This window comes from Dunckerocampus dactyliophorus, chromosome 5, assembly GCF_027744805.1.
Source record: "Dunckerocampus dactyliophorus isolate RoL2022-P2 chromosome 5, RoL_Ddac_1.1, whole genome shotgun sequence".
Classification (NCBI taxonomy): domain Eukaryota; kingdom Metazoa; phylum Chordata; class Actinopteri; order Syngnathiformes; family Syngnathidae; genus Dunckerocampus; species Dunckerocampus dactyliophorus.
Window position 1 is genome coordinate 4,422,174 of NC_072823.1, and position 8,104 is coordinate 4,430,277.

Here is an 8,104-nt window from a genome sequence, read left to right on the forward strand (position 1 = left end):
AGCTTTACAAATTGCTTCCTGTTTGCTAGGTAGCTTTTAACCCAATTCAAAACTAATCCTCTGATTCCGTACCTTTCTAATTTTGTCAGATCCATAAATACTGCAACTGCACACCTTCTGCTGCCGATAGCGTTAATGATTTCCTCCGTCATTTCCATCAGTGCCATAGAAGTTAAAGTGTTAGCTCTGTATCCGTATTGGCTACCTGCTAGCAATCTGTTGTTTTTGATACATTTGTCCAGTCTGTTGTTAAATAGCTTGTCGATAATTTTAGAAAATTGAGGTAATCAGGAAACTTGTCAGTAATTTGTAAATTGATATTTATCTCCATTTTTGAAAATTGGAACCACTTTAGCTATTTCCATTTTCTTAGGAAATGTTTCAGCCTGAAATGCTACATTACTAATCTATGTTAACGCTTCTACAATCTCATTGATGACCCTTTTCATTGCTTCCATGTCCATTCCTTTCCAATCAGTTGATGTTTTTGTCTCAGAGTTGTTGACAATGTGAGTGAGTTCCTTTTGAGTTACAAGAGTGACAAACATGGAATTGAGATTCTATCAACCTATGGTTTCATCCATCGTCTGGAGTTTTGGAATTTCATCCTCCAGTTTTGGTCCAATATTTACTAAATAATTGTTCAACATCTCAACTACCTCATTCATTCATCCTTCATTTGAATTTTCATGATTAACCTACGGGGGGGGGACACAAGAAATTGTGAAGTGACTCATGCATGTTTTTTCTCCTGTGACCGTGACTTTCTGTCCTGGCGCCGTTCTGTCCTGGCGCCGTTCCGCTGTACTGTAGCATTTTTGTATCCTTGGTAAAACATGTTGCTGCAGTTCTTGGAACTAAAGATTCATTTACAAAATAGCAAGCCAGCAAGCTACACTGAACAAAAGGGCTGGCCAAATATAAGACAAAAAGACTAGATTTAAAAAAAAAACCAAAACCCTACTTAAAAGTAGTGAAATGATCTGTCAATGCAGCAAGTCAATTTCACTTGGCACAAACTCCTAAATTAAGATTTCTCTGCAACCCAAGGTTTACGACTTTTTAAAATTAAAATTAAAACTTTAATCTGGAAATACTTATTTTTAGAATAAAACACTTCTTTTTTGACCTTATAACAACTGACAGAAAGTGAAATGTTCCTAAAAAAGGAAATGCGAAGTGAAAATGAGCAAACACTTAGGAGCAGGAATCCTTCCACACATGGCAGCAGCAAGGTGGGCGAGGGGCCGTCTATATATTGGTGGCACCAAACGGAAGGACACACTTGCTCACGGTGCAACGAAACAAAAGCACAACACACCCACAGCAAGTGAACACATCACATAAATCAACAACTCAGCACGAAACACGTAACTTAAAACTTATTTACAAATGCCCGCAAGGCATGCTGGGTAGTCCAGCTGCAACAACAATAGGAGCTATGAAGAACAAAACGCTGGATATCAAGACTTTGTTGACTCCTTGTTTTGCTTCTCTGATGACCTCCTCAACATATTTTGCAATCAAGCAAAATGCCACAAACACAGAAAAATGTTGGGAGAAAGAGCACCACAAGCTACCCAGCATGCCTTGCGGCGGTGTTTTTGTGGCATGGGTATTGCACGTACATGTTTGTTTGTATGCCCAAATGGTTCAGTAGGAAGGATACGTGTTGTTGACGTGTTGTGCTGTTCGGATGGCTTTTTTGTGCAAGCTACAGATTGCATCTGACTATTTGGTGACTCAAGCGTGCCACAATACCACTGCAAGTCATGTTGCTGGCTACACCTTCCATGCTAAAGTTTAAAAAAAGGATTTTGGAAATGCCCGGTGGGCCAAATTAAGACGCTTGGAGGGCCGCAGTTTGCCCACCCCTGATTTAGAAGGTGGTAGACAGGTTTTCTATGCTTTAACTAGCACAATATTCCATTTATAAATCAGGAATCCTACTTGGTGGAGATTCACTTACCACAGTCGGATGTGGAACCAATGAACGGCCATAAAGGAGGAATTACTGTACTTAACCAGGCATGAATTATATCACCCTCTTCAGTGGCACAATCCAAAGGAGCTGAGGTGAGCACTTATTGGCTCATCATGGCTGCTAAAAAAAATCATGCAAAGTGTGGAAGTATTTAGAAAAGGTTAACAATGAGGCCAAGAAACTAAAGTGCAACTGGTGTCGGCAGCTTCTTACACACCACATGACCACAACAACCAACATGGCGTATCATTTCAAACGGGTAACTTGATTTTATATCCCCACTGTCAATTTCAGTGCAAGACATGAGGCTGCTCATTGACACTTTTGCCAAGTTGTTTTTCAAGCCACGTTGTTCCTATTCTATGTGCACTTTGCTGATGTGGACTTTGCTGACGCCCACTTGCCCACAGCGACCCTTTTTCACTTTTGTCAAAAATGAAAGGATGCAATTTGCCACTTTGATATTTTGTAAAGCCTATGATAAGAAATTATATAAACAGCGGTGTGAAAAAGTGGTTGTCCCCTTCCTGAAGTCTTATCTTGCACGTTTGTCACCAACTTTCCTTCTAAACTGCGCGCGCGCGCAACTGTGCACCGATCTCGTGTTCTCAGCGCACAAGAAATCCTAGCGGCGCAGCAAAATAAAATACCACCTGAAATGTCAATAAAATAAACACATAATTTATTCTGTACATTTTGCAATGCAACCCCGTGAGTGACAGTCGACAACAAGCGGTAGCAACACAAAGACGAACACTGTCCAGCCAATAATGACAGCCTGTTGGCTCGTACTGTGTTTTCTGTATCAATTCATGAACAGCGCGTAACTTGGTACATGCCGCTGTTTGGCAGGTTAGTGTGTAGCTACCGGAGCAGGGGAGCTAAATGTTGTTTCCTACCCCGTATAGTAGCGAAACAAACGGGCAGTGCCACAGCCACACACCAAGCTAAAGCAAAAAAAAAAAAGTCCTCTAAGGTGTACTGGCTGCCGGAGTGTGTGGGAACAAAAGAACAAAAGTTGAATATGGATGAGATTTTTACTTTTTCAAATGAGGGCTGCTCTGTCCCAGTTTTCTGAGTGAAACGTGTGGACTAAATACCTGTAAGTGTCTGAACCGTGGACGTGGTACTTCCGTGCTTTTATTTTGATGGCTGGATTTACAAGATACAGGAAGCGTGACGCCAAATTTGCACGAATGATGCGAAGGGACCAGAAGGCAGTTGTTTCCTTCAGTTGAGTTTTTTTAAAATTATTATTTACATTTTTGATAGAGACAAACAAAAGCTACTTTGTAAATTTCGCCTTGCTGACCTTTTCAACCCACTCAAATACAAAATAGCACAGAATGGAAGTTACCTCTAAATGAATTTAATCAGCTGTGGCTATGGTGCTCTTTTGTCCTAAAACATGTTTTACTTTCATTGAAGATACACCTCTTAAGCTTGTGAGGCCAAACGATATTGTCACTGTGGCATCACGTATCACTCAGAAAAAATGTTGTATCTTGCTTTTCCTGTTGTTCCCAGGCAATGTCCAGCCAAATCCAGGACCAGCCCTGAATAACATGAGCACTCCTGCTGAATTCAGGGCTTGGTCAGGACTTGGTCTACTACATTTAAATGTAAGGAGTCTGGTCCCTAAATTGGATCTTGTTCAAATTTGGGTCAAGTCGACTAATACAGACATCCTTTTTTGTCTTGGCTCGCTAAATCAATTATGGATAACCAAAAACCCATTGAAATAACTGATTTTAACAAACGCCCCCCATAAGTGCTCAAGTATAGGTGTATTTGCAAATGATCTCAGTGATCACCGTGCCGTCGCAGCAACAAGAAATACTAAAATCCCCAAATCTAAGCCACATATTCTCTTGAAAAGAGATGCTTTTCTGCATGACCTGGAGCAGAATCTCCTTATTCAATGATGTTGAGCTGGCCTTGAATTATTTTTACCATGAGTTCAGTCGCATCATAAATAGGCATGCTCCCATCCGAAAATTTAGGGTGAAGGGACAAAAAAAATCCCTGGTTTTCGTCTGATTTAGGAAACATCCTTAAGGATAGGGACGCTGCCTGGGCAAGGGCTCGAAAAACTAAATCAGAGGCAGATTGGCTCAGCTTTTGTCGACTTCGAAACAAATGTACGTCTCTAATCAAGAAAGCTAAATCTAGCTTTTACTTGACTGAATCAACAAAAACTCTAAATGATTGTCAGGTCATGAAGTCGACTAATCATGAAATGACTAGTGACCTGCCAACTTCTCTGTTTTCTGGTTCAGGGCTCGTGTCCGATAAGATAACCATCTTAAATTGTTTTAATGATCATTTTATTTCTGCTGGCTCCTTGTTTGAGTCTTTACATCCCGAGCTTTCGAAGCTCCAGCCTGTGTGAACTCAACCCAACATCAGCAAGTGGTGGTACGACCTCTCTTTTTGACTTTGCTGCTGTGACTGCCTCTGAGGTTCGGAGACGCTGAGGAGACTTTTATCAGGAATAAAACACCCAAAGTTTGGAAGTCTGCATTCGTTCTTCCCCTGTTAAAAGGAGGCGATGTAAATAATTACAGATCAATTTCAAAATGATGTACATTAGTGAAAGTATTTGAAAGAATCAGTCAATGATCAACTAACAGATTTTTTAGGGTTAGGATTATAGTTTATCATTGTTTATCATTGTTTCAATCACGTTTTAGAAAACAGCACAGCACTGGTACTGCTGGTCTTAAAGTCTTCAATGATTTTACTGAGGCTCTGGACAGTAAGAAACATTTTGTAGCTCTTTTTATTGATTTTTCCAAAGCCTTTGACACAGTAGACCACAGACTCCTGGTTGAAGTTCTACGCAGCAGTGGTATTTCGAAATCGGCCACTGACTGGTTCTCTGATGACTTAACCAACAGAACTCAGTGTGTGCAGGTGGCTGGATCCACCTCTACTACTCTGGATTTGTTTAAAGGGGTGCCCCAAGGATCAGTTCTGGGACCCATTTTTCACTGTGTCAAATGCATTTCATCTTTTTTATGCCGATGATGCCATTATTTATTGCTGTTCACCCTCACTAACTCAGGCTTTTGACTTTTTACAAGCTGCTTTTAATGTTGCTCAGTCTCGTCTGAGGACCCCGAAATTGGTTTTAAATACAGAAAAAACCAAGCTCATAGTCTTTTCAAATTCTAGTGTGTTACCAGTAAACATACCAACTGTTGTAATGCTACAGGGTAACACCATAGAGCTGGTCTGTAGTTACAAATACCTGGGGTTCCTTCTTGTTAGTTTCCAAACTCAGGGTGAAACTGGGGTTCTATGATAGAAATAGAACTTGTTTTTCGCTCAGAGCCAGGAAACTGCTTGTTTCAGCTACGTTTCCCCCTCTGATTGATTACGGAGATGTGCTGTATATGGGTGCTCCTCTCAAGTGTCTCCAATCCTTAAACACTGTTTATCACAGGACCCTGAGGTTTGTCACTGGTGATGGCTGCCTTACACATCACTGTGACTTATATGTGAAATCAGGACTGCCCTCTTTATCTTTTGGTTATTTTATTTATTTTTTTGTCATTTTTATTTATTTTTTTGTTATTTTTTTATTTTCCCCTGCTCTGTCCAGCCTTTAAGGCAGATAGAACTGTAGATCTAAATGCCCTCAGGTGCTCAACAGATTTACTCTGCCAGGGAGAAGTGTGAGATACACTTCCCCTGTTAGACGGAATGTATTGACTTTGATGCTTGTTGTTATGCAAATTTGGAGCGGCCGGACCGGAGCAGGAGGGGACTCTCTGTACTGTACGTGTGCAAGTCTTCATGTATAAAAAGGTGCAAAAATGTGTGAGTGTGTAATTGTCACAATCCCAACCAAAGACAGGGCGCCAGCAGGCCGGAGGACAGCCAACCCTCGAGACCAGCAAAAGATCACACCTCACAAACCCCCACCCAAACCACCACCCCTCAACCCCAGGGAACAGAGCTCGGCCCGTCCCGGGCCACCCCATGCCCAACCCCCAACACAGGACCGCCCCGCTCACGGGACGCAGGAGGCACATCCTCCACCCACCCGACGGAGGCCTGGGCAGCAGATGTATCACCCAGCACCTGACCCCATGGAGCAAACCCCTGTGTACCCCCCCCAAAAATAAATAACTAAAATAAATAAATAAAGCGCACACGCATACACACACACACACACACACACACACACACAAACACACACACAGTGTTCGAGTGCCCGACACCTTGAAGCTTTGCTACCAGACGTCCCCCACTGGGGACCCAGGGAGAGGCGGAGCTGGGGACCTTTGGGTCCCAGACACACAACCCAGAAGCCGAGGCGCAGAGAACGCAAGGCAGACAGAGGAGCCGGCGAGGGGCAAAGCCGGCAAATGAGCAAGCGGGTGGGCAAACGGGCGAGCAGCCGGGCGAACCACCACACAGCGCCAGCCGACACCCGCGGGGCAGCAAATCCCGGAGAGGGAGTGGGAGTGCCGCACCCCCAAGCTGCAGGGAGGCCAAGCACCAGAGCCGAGAAGGCGAGACCAGCAGCAGACCAGCCGCCGGACCCCACCAGCCACTCACATGCCAACAGAGCCGACGGCGCACCACCCGCGCAGCCCCCACAGCATGGAATTTCTTACAAGCTGAACTGAAGCTCTCAGAACTCATCCCTTTCGGAGCCTTTCGGTCCTTGCAGTTGGACAAAGAGCGTGAGACCACAGAAGAGTGCCTTTGTTTTTAAGTAGCTTTTTTGTATTTAGCAAAGAACACCTGCACCTGCACCAAAGTATGTGCATTCATATACAATGTTTCTTGTCACCACTTAGATTTGTACATTTATCACGTGTGACGTGTGCTGCTGACCTCTTGGCCAGGTCACCCTTGTGAAAGAGATCCTGATCTCAACGGGGTTTTATCTGGTTAAATAAAGGTTCAATAAAAATAAATATTTTTCCTCATCATATTTTGAGTTTATTTTGATAAAATTGTGTCTTTTTTATGGTTAGAGTAGAACGTTTTGCCTGTTAATATTTGAGCCTTATTGTGGTAAAATAGAATAGAAGGCACTTGCTGACTGCTGTTCTGCCAGTTGGCTTTAAGGTTAGATGATTTGTCTTGCTGGGCTTACTGATCTGAATGGCTTGTATTGCACACGGCAATACAATACTGTTTTTTATACACATTTATCACCCTTTTTATCGAGGGAAAGGCTTCTTGAGACGTCATCTGTACTTATAAGAAGCCTTTCCCTCGTTGGACAACTCCTGTACGACTGAGAGCCTACACAGACGAACCCTTTTTATCGTTTCCTGAACAGGTTTGTATATTGATACACGAGAAGTACACTGTTCAGAATGACTCTTTCAGTTTGAAAGTTGAATTCCATTTGATGAAAAGTCAGTAAACTGCAGCAAGTCCTGGAAAGTAGAAGACTTTTAGAACACCCACAAAAGGCTTATTTTCCCTCTCATTTAATTCTGAAATCCATGGTAAATACAAGAAGCTGAAACAGATTGAGTTGTACTTTTTTTTTTTAATGCCAGCAAAAGGAAAAAGTCCAACAGTATTGAAGACATAGAAGGACTATGCAGTGACTGCACAAAGTTGTGCTACCATCTGCTGGCAGTCCTGCTAAATTGTGCAACCCGTCCTGCTTCACACTGCCCTCTCAGGGTCTCGAATGCAGAACCTTCGCCATGGGAGACGAGAGTGACGACCACACGGCCAAAAGCCCGGACTGTCGACCGTGTGTTGACATGACGAAAAGGCCACAACAAATGAACATGCAACTTTAACTTGGTGCTGAAACAGGATTGGCCGAGCAGGATGACTACTGCAGCACCGCATCATCAGTAGGGTCAAACCAACCTGTCTCACCACAGCCTAACGTTCCCTACCCGTGGGTGAATTCTGCGTCACAACAAAGAACCCTAGGAAGAGCCGTAGAACAACGGCATGAGTGGAGTGAGCCTTTTTGTCAGTCATACTGTCTCGGGCTGCTGGCATACACACAGAGTAGTATAAGGTAGTAGAAATGATATTAGCAGATTGCAATATATTGTCATATTTTTCTGCCTTGTTTTGTATTTTAGCTCATTTAGCTGGATCATTTAGCCATTTTTATGCTTGAAA